Raw genomic sequence first — 11,651 nt, forward strand, 5'->3', positions numbered from 1 at the left:
AATTGCCCTTGTCAGAAATCCACGCGGGCCGCGGGGAATCTTACGCGGGCCGCGTGACTTCGACGGAAATTTTTGGGCTTCTTCAAGTCTTGGGCCCCCACAGCTAATCCACTGGCCCAGTTCGAATCCAATCTGCTTCTAGCCCATTTCTCTTCAATATTTCTTCAATTTGAGCCCAATTTGTCTCTCCACATCACTCAAAACTTCCGCAAATTCCTAAACATCGATCTTGCACACTCAAGAATTCTCCCGTGGCTTTCAAATTTAAAGTTTAATTCTTCCAACCCTTCAAATAATTGACAATCCCACTCCATGCATCACCTCTATAGCCATCAAGCCTAAAATCCTCGTTATCCTCCAAGTCCAATTGCTTTCCAAAAGATCCCGCTCCGCTAGTCTCCTTAAAATCTGTAATTAAGCTCACAAAACTCGAAAGAACCCGAAAGTGGTCATAAAATAACAAAAAGGAAAATATGCATGGAAATTATCTAAATTGTGAATGAAATATGCTAAAATAAACTATAAAAAGAAGTAAATAAAATGAAGCTATCAAATCACCCCAAGCTTAAACCTTACTTGTCCTCAAGTAAGACAAGACTAAAATGAACTCGGGATGAACTATCCTAGGGAAAATAAAAAGAATGGATAGAACCGCGGAACCTGATCACCGTTAGTCAACATGGTCAGAATTGATCTTGCTATTACCTCACGAATTTTTCATCTGATGACAATGGGACCATAAACCACAGCCAGGACAACTCCTTTAGGTGAGTAAGGAGGGATGAGCAGTCGCAGCCCAATGGAACATGCATACAATGAAGAACATCTGTAGTAGGGAGAAAGCAGTTGGATGGGCTCGTGTGGAGCTCTTCTTTTAAGTGTACACTCTGATCTCACATCTGCCGGCTACTCTCATGTGTAATTGGGTTTAATCGCTCGGGCACCGTTATAGGAATCGGTTCACTTAGTGTTGGCCCAAACCTCCCGTAGTATCCGACTCGACAGTCTCCCTAACATCACCAATTTGCGAAAAAAAACAACTCGATCTATATACAATAAAACAACTCTAAATAAATGAATATCAAACGCCGGGTGACCAAAATGTAGGAAAATTTGTTCAATAATTGAACCGGTCACCTATCTACGATTATTGCAGCTTGAATTTTTTTTTTTTTTTTTTTAAAACACAAAACATTTTGACTCAAAATTTGGTTCCCAAGAGTATGTAAGTGGAACCGAGAGGGTAATAATATAATCCGAATGGTCTAAGTGTGAAAATGACCATGTGTGGAGCATAAAGATGTAATGTAAGCTCCTTTTCAAACTTGCAATTTTTCAAAAATAATGAAAATGTCCATATGCGGACTAAAAGACTCTCTAAGATCCTAAGAAAATCGCAAAAAGATATGGTGATGTAAAGAGACCGGATATGGATTCTACTCGGGGACAAGCACCAGTGCTTCATCTTAACGGTTCAAACATGATCAAGTGTGATCCTCTCAGCGGTAGTGATCGCAAGGCTAAGAACATCCATTGCTATAGTATATCCTACAGTTGTTAGTATTGCATGCATAATTCTTCATGAAAACTACCTGGCCATGATCACTTACCCCTTTAAGCTTCCAGCATCTGATCCCAAGTATGAAGTCCCAAACTGCAGCTGGTGGTCCCGGTTCGATGGGTGATCCTCTCAGCCAAACTCGAAAATCAGCATTCAGGGGCTCCTACTCGTCGAGTGCACGAACCTACTCGACGAGTAGGATGAATTTACTCATGGACTCGTCGATTCCCCCTATGGACTCGGCGAGTTCATGCTACAGAATGCAAAAAACTGAGTTTTTTCAACAAATTTGCATCAAGTATCAAATAAACAATCCTAGGCTCTGATACCACTGATGGGTTTTGAGTATTCTAACACTCCTCTGGTGTACATGCAACCCTAGAAACCTTGGATATATGTTTTACTATGATACATGCAAATTTGATTTTCCAAGGTTCTTAACCTATCTAGCATAGCATGGGGAACTTTTAAACATAAATGCTAGAAGAATAACATACCTTTTGTAGTTTGGATTCCTTGAGAACCTTATGAGCCTAGCACCTCAAGTGTGATGCCTCAAATGTCTCACACAACACTACAACACTTGGAATAACCTTGAGAGAAGTTTCACTAAACCTAAAAATCAGATTGCCCTCTTACTTGTACAAGTAGTCATCGATTTTGCTAGACCAGGGGTCTTTATATAGTTGTGACACAAGTAGGGTTACACCATGTAAACCCTAATTGTCATGGCTTTCCATATTCCATGATCCATGGGTTTGTAACCTCCATGGACTATCCATGGAGCACCTTATGGGTTTTAACCCAATCCATACAAACCATTGATCATTAGCCCACTATACAAGAATAGATGATTTACACAATCAACCCCATATATTTAATTAGTCTCTTTTTGATCACTTAATTAATTCCAAATTAATTCTTTGATCAATACTAATTAAATAATATTATTAATATATTAGAACTTATAATATATTAATGAAACTTAAGTGTCCTTTCTCTCAATTTGGTCTATCCAAGTATTGCAATGTCATGCAACCCAAATGGACCATGCCAGGTCGAGTCAAGTACATACCAAATATAGTCATGACTTAGACACTATATCCAACAATAACATGGTTCGAGTACCATGATTCGTGGCGGTTAGTGTTTCTGGTTTTACCAGTTATCTCGTTGTGATTGATTAGACTGAGATCAGATGTGATAACGTGGGGCCCGAGGGCCATGTTGAGCGAGTTTTAGTGGAGCCTACCTTGAGAGGGAGATCGAGTTAGTTTCCGGGAGATTTTATTGGTGAGATACCAGTTGGAGTCGCGAGACTCAGGGATGGGTAGAGATGATGCTTATAGGAGGATCGCGGTCTAAGTTGAGCAATCGACCGATAGATAAGACGTCACCTTCGGTGACAAGAGTTGCGATGTCCTTGTTTTCTGGGAGAAGCGAAAGAGTTAACGAGTTTCCGATTTCAGAGTTTGGAGGTAAACCCATGGGGTAGCATTGGTGGTGGCCTTTTCATCAGAGTATTTGGAAGTTTGTCTGCTGTGAGGTATTTCTTGTACCATGGAGTCATTAGTGGAGGCTGAGATGGAAGAGACCCAGGAAGGTGCCTTTTTTAGTGTGGCATGCTTTTAGCAGCAGTTTCAGGTGGTCAAGAGGAATATATGGGGGTGGTGGCCCTCGTTGTTATGTTGTGTATCGGTTGTGAAAGTGAGGTCTTCTGCTTGGATGATAATTCCCGTGTTGGGAGGCTGGTCGAGGAGTCAGAGACGAGGTGTGTGATAGTGCATTATTCCGGACTGAGGGTCAGGATTTTCGGAACAGTTGAGGTGTCCGGCGGTATATCGGTCTGAGGCTTCGAGATGACTAGAGGCAGTCACGTTAGGAGGATTCCGAGATTTTTGTCTGAGTCGCGGGGTATTGGGAGTTGGTTGGTTTTTATTGGGAAGATCATTGAGTGATTACGTAGTACGTTCCAATAGTCAAGTGATGTACCTGGTAAAACAGTCTGGAGTAGATTGTTAGTATACCAATTAATGATGGTTCGAACCCTGAGTGGGGGATAACTGGGTATTCTATTGGGAGGATCATTGATTGTTCGAAGTGAGGGTAGAGAACTAGATATGGAGATCTGCGGTGCGGACATGAGACTTGGGTATTGGGTGGAAGAGGCGAGGTTCGAGGCAAGATGATGTATGTGTATGTGCTTATGAAAGGATGAGTGAATCCATGGCAGGTGGCCATTGTTCAGAGAATTTATAGTGACCAAGTATTTTTTTTTCGGGTTTGCAAATGTTGAGTTCGAGATGGTTGGGTCGTTGAGTCAGGGTGCGATAGCTGAGATTAGTGGGTATAGGTAAAGATTGTGATTTATACTCCAAGAGGGGGCAGCAGTTGTATTGTCAACCAATTTCAAATTCAGTATGAGTAGTTTCGTATGGGAAGTGATCAGTAGAGGATGGAGCTTCGGATTTTCGTCAACGTGTTTTCCGTCGTTGATGATTCCTCCGTGTTTTAGTTTGTGAGATGGGAATATTTCTAGGTTTCGAGTTGCGTAAGTGGAAGATCAGTGGTGAAGGCAAGACATCGTGAGATGATGTGATGGTGTACCGAGGTGCCCGAGTGATTTTTGTTCGAGTGGGAACCCAACAGTTAATTGCCGTTGGAGTGGGACTCTCTAAGGGTGTATCTGTGCTTAAACTAGTGCCTTGCCTACGAGAACTTACATCAGGAGTGGTGGTGTATATGTTAGGTGGGTGTAAGCACCTATCTATGATGAGTTGCAGAGCATGAGTTAGTGAACTCAGTGTAGTGATGCCTTGATAATGAGATTATGGGGTGATAAAAGAGCAAGTCAAACCGGGTGAGAGTAATCGCTTGGGATTATCAGGAGAAACCATGGAGTGAGCCCATGGTGAGTTAGTGGAAGAGAGTATTCTGGTACTGCGGGGAGCCGTAGTACTCACATATTAGCGAGAGAGTGTCGTGATACTGCGAGGAGTTGTAGTATTCACTGGTTAGTGAGAAAGTGTTGTGATACTGTGGGGAGCCTTAGCATTCACAAATCAGTGAAAGGGTGTCGTAAGTCTGTGGGGAGTCGTAAAGACTACATGGGGAAAACCGTAGCACTCAGTAGTCCATAAGAGAGAATACTACTCAGCGGAGAGCTGCGGTATTCACTAGTCAGAGTATGACGCAGAGGAGTTCCTAGGCTTGGGTAGCCTTACCACTTGAGTCTTCGGGAACCTGGTGGCCGGGCCAGGGGCGAGACTGGGGTGTCCATGATGGTCGGGGACTGTTATATCGCGATTTTAGGGAGGGTTTTTCGTTAATCGGAAGGGATTGGAGAAGTAATATATACGAAAATTCACGGATCTCGGGTTTTGAGTTGAGTATCAGATTGGATATGAGTGGTTCTAATTCTGCTGTTGAACCAGACTCTCGAGTTCGAGTTTGGCTCTTTTTGAGCATTGGGTAGGCGGGATGAGATTCAGGATTTCAGATGGATCTCATTCTGGGTGGTAATGGTTTATGTATGATGTTTTTAGACCCGAGTGGGTCGGTTCGTTGGTTGGGAAGGACCAGGATACGCATGGAACTAGTAAGTGGTAGACGATAGAGACCGGAGGTGAGGCTACATCAAAAGGTTTGAAGTATTCTCTTGAGGTAAAGCGAACTTCGTAAATTTGTGTGTCATATGATGGGTTGAGATAGCTATTGTGAAAATGAGGATTGTAAAGCCATTTTATTGGGTGTGCAAGGGGTAGCCCTTGGAGGTTCAACCGTTGGGTCGGGAGCTGACCTGGTACTCAGAGTTGGAAGTATTTTATCCGAGTCTATTATTCGATGAGCGATTATTAGGGTGATATTCTGCATGGGCGGTCTGTCGGGGAGACATACCACTATAGTTTCCAGTTCTGGAGAGTTAGAGCAGGTACTTCCACGGAAAACGGGTCCGTCCTTCTTCGGCTTGGGAATTTCTATTTGGTTTCGGATTTCTTGGGAGAGGGATCGTTGAATGTTAAGAGATTTTCCGGTTGTGCTTCTCGGGTTATTTGTTTCGATCGATGCGAAGATAAAGAACGATTTCCAGGGCGAAATCTAATTTAAGTGGCGGAGAATTGTAACATCCTGTTCTGGATTGTATTGTGATTTAAGGCCCGTGGGCCTTAATCCGAGTATGAGAAGGTTTTGAGGCTTTGAAGGAGAAAGTTTTAGGCCCTTTTTGGGATGTGGGTAAGGTAGGTTATGTGATAAAAGAGTTCGGTTTGTGCTTTAGAGCCCAAATGTATTGTTAAAGGCGTTGGTGCGGGCTTTTCATGAATTTGGATATGAGTTCGAGTGAGCTTCAAAAGGAATAAATTTGATAGAAGCGTGGGGCTTCTCTTTAACTTTTCGTGGATATAAGGATCGCCGGAAATGGATTTATAACGAAGAAGTTATGGCCATCGGAAGTTTTGTGGTTTCAGGGTTAGGCAAGTACGTTGGGCGTACAGAAAGTGTACGCGAGGCGTACTAGTGAAGAAGGCAGTACGCTGGGCGTACTGACCAAGATGGTTGCGAATGTTCTTCGGTGTACGCTGGACATACTGTATGTACGTTGGGCGTACGCCAATCAGACATGAACCCTATTTTTGGGTCTTGGACCCTATTTAAGCTACTTATCTCATAACCTAACCCTAATATCTTCAACCTCCATTCCTCTAAACCCTAGAAATCGACCCTAAGCCTCCATTGGAGTGATTCTTGAGCTTTTTGGTGTTTTAGTGAAGTTTTTGGTGCTTATTGTGGAAGAAGGAGTTCCTTGAGGAAGCATTGTTGGGCTTGGAGCTTGTGGATCCAAGCCCTAATCATATTGATCTAGCTCCAGGAAGCATAAAGTTTGAATCTTAGTGGCTTTCTTATGTGGATCTAGTGGGGTGATGACTTGTTATGTTTTTCCTTGGAAGAAGGAGTCTTGAAAGAGAATAGCTTGAGCATCTAGCTTTTGGATCTGAGTTATACACTTGTTGGTGCATCTTCCAGAGGTATCAAGTTCGAAGCTTGCTCATTGTTGTGCTAGTTCTTGTTTTGAGTCCATTTTATGGTTTTATGTCCCAAGCTTGGAGCTTTATGAGTTTGATGAACTCCAGAGTATAATATATGTCCTCATAGATGCTTTTAGTCGTTTGGAGTCATAAAAATGAGATCTTGATCGTCAAGATCTCTCCATGCATGAGATATGAGCATTTTTGGGAGTAAAGAGTGAGTGTATTTGACTTTATCAGCCATGCAAAGGCTTAAAGTCATTGACTTTATGGATTAAGAGCTATTAGGGAGTCCAGATCTGTGATATGAGCCAAGGTCTTAACTGATTTAGACCAAATGAGTAGAAATAGTGAACCTGGGAAGTACGCTGAGCGTAATTCCAGTACGCCCCGCGTACTGACCAAGTTTCCCCGATGGCTAATCTGGATTCGTGAGTACGCTCAGCATACCAAGGAAGGTACGCCCCGCGTAACCTCACTGTGGACTTTTGGGCTAAGTCTCATTTTGGGCCTTGAGTGTTGGGCCTGGAGTTTGGGCTTGTTGCACTAGAGTTTTGGACCAGGGGATTATATATATATATATATATATATATATATATATATATATATATATATATATATATATATATATATATATATATATATATATCTGTGTGTGTGTGTGTGTGCCTTGGGCCCTTGAGTGGGTTATATTGGGGAAAAACTTACTTGAGCTCGGCTGATTGCACGCATCACACACCTTGTTCTTTTCAAAGTTCCTTTCTCTTTTCAAACTTCTTTTTATAAAATGGTTTCACTTTTGAAAATTTTTCATACCAAGTCCTTAGTTTGAGTCCAGACACACCCAAAAGTATGTCCGAATCCCTCAAACCAAGGCTCTGATACCAACTTGTAACATCCCAAAATTCAAGGCCAAAAATTTCATTTTTAAATAAGTTATTATAAAACCATAAGTATAAATCTGCCAGTAATAACATTCCATGTCAAAGCCAAAGTGCCAATAATCAAAGCATGTTATCATCAATTAATATCAGAGTGTAATCCCAAAGATCTCATGTGCGGAAAACATAGTGTGATGCGTTGCGACCAAGCCGACTCCTTTCCTTTGAAACGAAGTACCTGAAACCAAAATTGTAAACCTTAAGCATGAAGCTTAGTGAGTTTCCCCATCATACCACATACCACACAACATACATATTGTCGGGAAATTCTGAGGTGCCCGACCTACCCATGTCAAGCAGTTCTGGGGTGCTGACCAACCCTTGTCAAGCAGTTCTGGGGTGCTGACCTACCCTCCGGTCTATCTCAACCGGCAACGGGGACTATTTCACCCCCTACTACTAGCAACTCATAATCATACTATCATAATCATGCTGTCATAATCATACTATCAAGCATTCCTAGGGTACTGGCCTACCCTTCGGTCCTAACGACCGAGGCGAGGGACTATTCCCTCCTACTACCGCTATCACATACAACATATCATACTGGCACATAAAGCACATCTAATAATATCAACCTAGATAATTATCACACAGTCAATCATCTAACGACAATCCGTGCTGGTGGGCCGGCATTGTGGCCGTATACCCACCTCTACTAGAAGGTAACTCACCTCACAATGCTGAAGTTCCGTAGACGTAACCCCCAACTGCTGGAAGACAGATTCCCGAACTGTCAATATCAAAACATCACCCAATTAATAATTAGGTTCCAACACATAACCATAAATACATACTTGGGGGTAAAAACTACTTTACCCCTAACTTAGCTTTATTCAAGCCCAAGGCCCAATCCAAAGACCCAAAAGTTAACTATGAGTCAAAGCCCAACATATGGCCCAATTTTCCAAATTGGGCCCAACTCCTCATATGTGCCTTACCCTAAGCCCATCAACATATTCTAGTCCATATTATTATTCCTGGATGGCCCATTAATAATCCAATTACCAAAGCCCAATGGAAAGGCCCAACTCAAGGCCCAAGTGAACTTAGGGTTTTCACATAAAAGGATGAATAGGGTTAAGTTTTACTACTTAACCCATTAAGGACTTAATCTAATAAGTCCAAAATTGACTTAGGTTGATTGCAGTGATTATTAATTAATATATCGAGTTTAGTGATTAATTCAAGTGCGGTCCCGATCAATTTCCCAAAATTAGGGTTTCACATAAAATGACAATTAAGGTTAAGTGTTTCTCACTTAACCCATTAAGGACTTAATCCATTAAGTCCATCACTCTACTAGATAATTCATATGGTGTGATTGGGATTAATACACAATTCCATTCTAATGGCCCAAATGTGGGTCCCGATAAGTCCAAGCCCATAAATCCAATATTAGGGTTTTCTAAACCCTAATTAGGGTTTCCAATCACATCTTAGCCCAATAGGCCCAAAACCAAGTCCTTAAGCCCATTAGGGTTTTCCTTAGGTCAATTAGGGTTTATTACACCCATTAGTCACATGTTTGGGCTTTTGGGTCCATTAGGGCTTCATTGGGCCCATTAGGGTTTAATAGGCCCATTAGGGTTTTAGTCCTTTGTCCAAACATCCAACAAGCAATCCCAACACAACTAAGCACACCGCCACCCGACACGGCGGCCGGTGGCGGCAGCCACCACCCTACGGTGGTGGTTTGAGTTTCGTTTCATTATTCCGTGATGGTTACAGTTTACAATGCAACATCCAAAAATAACACACACACACACACAAAATAAACACACACAGCCACCTAATGGTGGCCAGCGGTGGCGCATGGCGGCAGCCACCACCTCACGGTGGTGGCAGTGGCTATTCTTGATTTTCCAGCCACACAAAACTCACACACATACACTTCATACTACATTCCATCGGAAAGTAAACACACACACCAACATCTACCCACAGCCACCTACACACGGTGGTCCAATGTGGCAGAAGAAAAAATGGCGGCAGCAACATCTATGGGGCGAAAGACGGTAACAGCACACTAGCGGCAACAGCGGCTTGGGCAAGAACATTAACAACAGCAAGAATGACGTTCGTACCACAAACGACCCTTCCCACCGGTCACTCACTGCCATGGTGGCTGATGGTGGTGATAAAGCGGCGGCTAGCGGCGATTCACAGCAGTAATAGGAGCCTAACACCTGGCGGCAGCTTTGTCTTCTAGCCGCCTCTCCCATCAGCTTCTTCCTGTTCCGAGCAACCAAAGGCTGTCGAGACCCTTGCTGTCGGCGACAAAGACCATTTGTATCTGTCTTACTGTGCAACTGTCACTTATCCCCATTCCATTCCGACGTGACGTCCATGCTACCACCATACCGTAACCGTCACTCCCGCTGTAGAGGTCGTAAACCAACCACCATTGTCGCCGCAGGATCTGCTGATGAAGACGAGGACCACCAGCAGGTCCGCTCCTCAGCTGTTGTTGCTATTATTCGAAGCAGCCTTTGACGTGGGGGAAGTTCTGTCGTCACTAGCCGCTGCTAGTCGTCGCCTATCGCCATGGAGTGGATGTGTAGGGTGCGTGGTTCAGTTTAGATCGACGTTTGGGTACGTGCTTCGATAGCGGGATGTCATTGTGTGGGATGCTCGCCGGAGATCGAGGAAAGTAATCACCATGGCCGCCAGCCATGGTGGCCGCCGCTTGCTGTCATGTTTCCGTTGCCACCAGCCACCATGGAAGGTGGTTGTGTGTGTGTGATTTATGTATTCATTAGGTGGGTGTATTGTAGTGTGTGGGTGTGAAACCTTTAGCCAGAAACCGGAAAAGAAGCCACCACCACCACCGTGAGGTGGTGGCTGCCACCACGTGCCACCGCCGGCCACCACAAGGTGGCTGTATGTGTATCATTTATTAGTGTGTGTGTTATTTTCTTGATTAAAGCATTGTAACATGTAATCAGAGATGCGAATAATAAAAAGAAAACTCAAACCACCACCGTGAGGTGGTGGCTGCCGCCTCCTGCTGCCACCAGTCGCCGTGTTAGGTGGCGGTGTGCCTTGTTTGTGTATTGGACTCGTTTGGGATGCTTGGACAAGAGTGGACCCAAAGAAACCCTAATGGGCCCAATGAGGCCCAAAGTGACCTAGAAGCCCAACCAATGGACTAATGGGCTTGTATTGGGTTGGAAAACCCTAATTAGGGTTTGGAAAACCCTAATTAGGGTTTGGAAAACCCTAATTAGGGTTTGGAAAACCCTAATGGCATAAAACCCTAAATTATGGGAATTGTTCGGGACACGCATGAGAATTAATTATTAAACCTAAAATAATAATTAACAACATTGGCAAATTAACCTAAAGGCAATATTGGGATTAATGGATTAAATGCTTAATGGGTTAAGTAGGAACACTTAACCCTAATCATCATTTTATGTGAAACCCTAATTTCACTTGGGCCTTAAGTTGGGCCTTTCTTTTGGGCTTTGATGATTGAGATAATAATGGGCCATTAGAATGTTGAATGTTTGGACTGGACTAAATGGTTGGGACTTTGAATAAGGCCATGTAAAGGTTTGGGCCCAATTTGAAAAATTGGGCCATATGTTGGGCTTTGAGCCATAGTTGGACTTTTGGGCCTTTGGAGTGTGAGTTGGACCTTGGGCTTGGAACCCAATTATTAACTAGGTATTGTTTGATGTTGGCAGTTCGGGAACCTGTCAACTAACAGTTGGAGTTTCATCCGCGGGACTTCAGCAGTGTCAAGTGAGTTATCCTCACTATATCAACAGGGTCTAAGGCACCAAGGTCGGCCCTTTGGATTGTTATTCTAGTTATAATATGCTTGTATGCTGTTATGATTTGTTAAGATCGGTATCCTGGTAGATAGGATGTTGAATGCTATTATGATTTGTTAGATCAATTCCTGGTAGATAGGATGTTGTTATGCTATTATGATTTGTTAGATCGGTATCCTGGTAGATAGGATGTTGTTATGCTATTATGATCTATTAGATTGGTATCCTGGTATATAGGATGATGTTATGTTAGTGACATGGTTAGGTCGGTATCCTGGTTATAGGATGTTGCTATGATTGACGATCTGTTAGATCGGTATGACTGTTATATATATGCAAGAGT

This window comes from Lactuca virosa, chromosome 5 (genome assembly GCF_052849685.1).
Source record: "Lactuca virosa cultivar CGN04683 chromosome 5, Lactuca_virosa_CGN04683_v6, whole genome shotgun sequence".
Taxonomy (NCBI): Eukaryota; Viridiplantae; Streptophyta; class Magnoliopsida; order Asterales; family Asteraceae; genus Lactuca; species Lactuca virosa.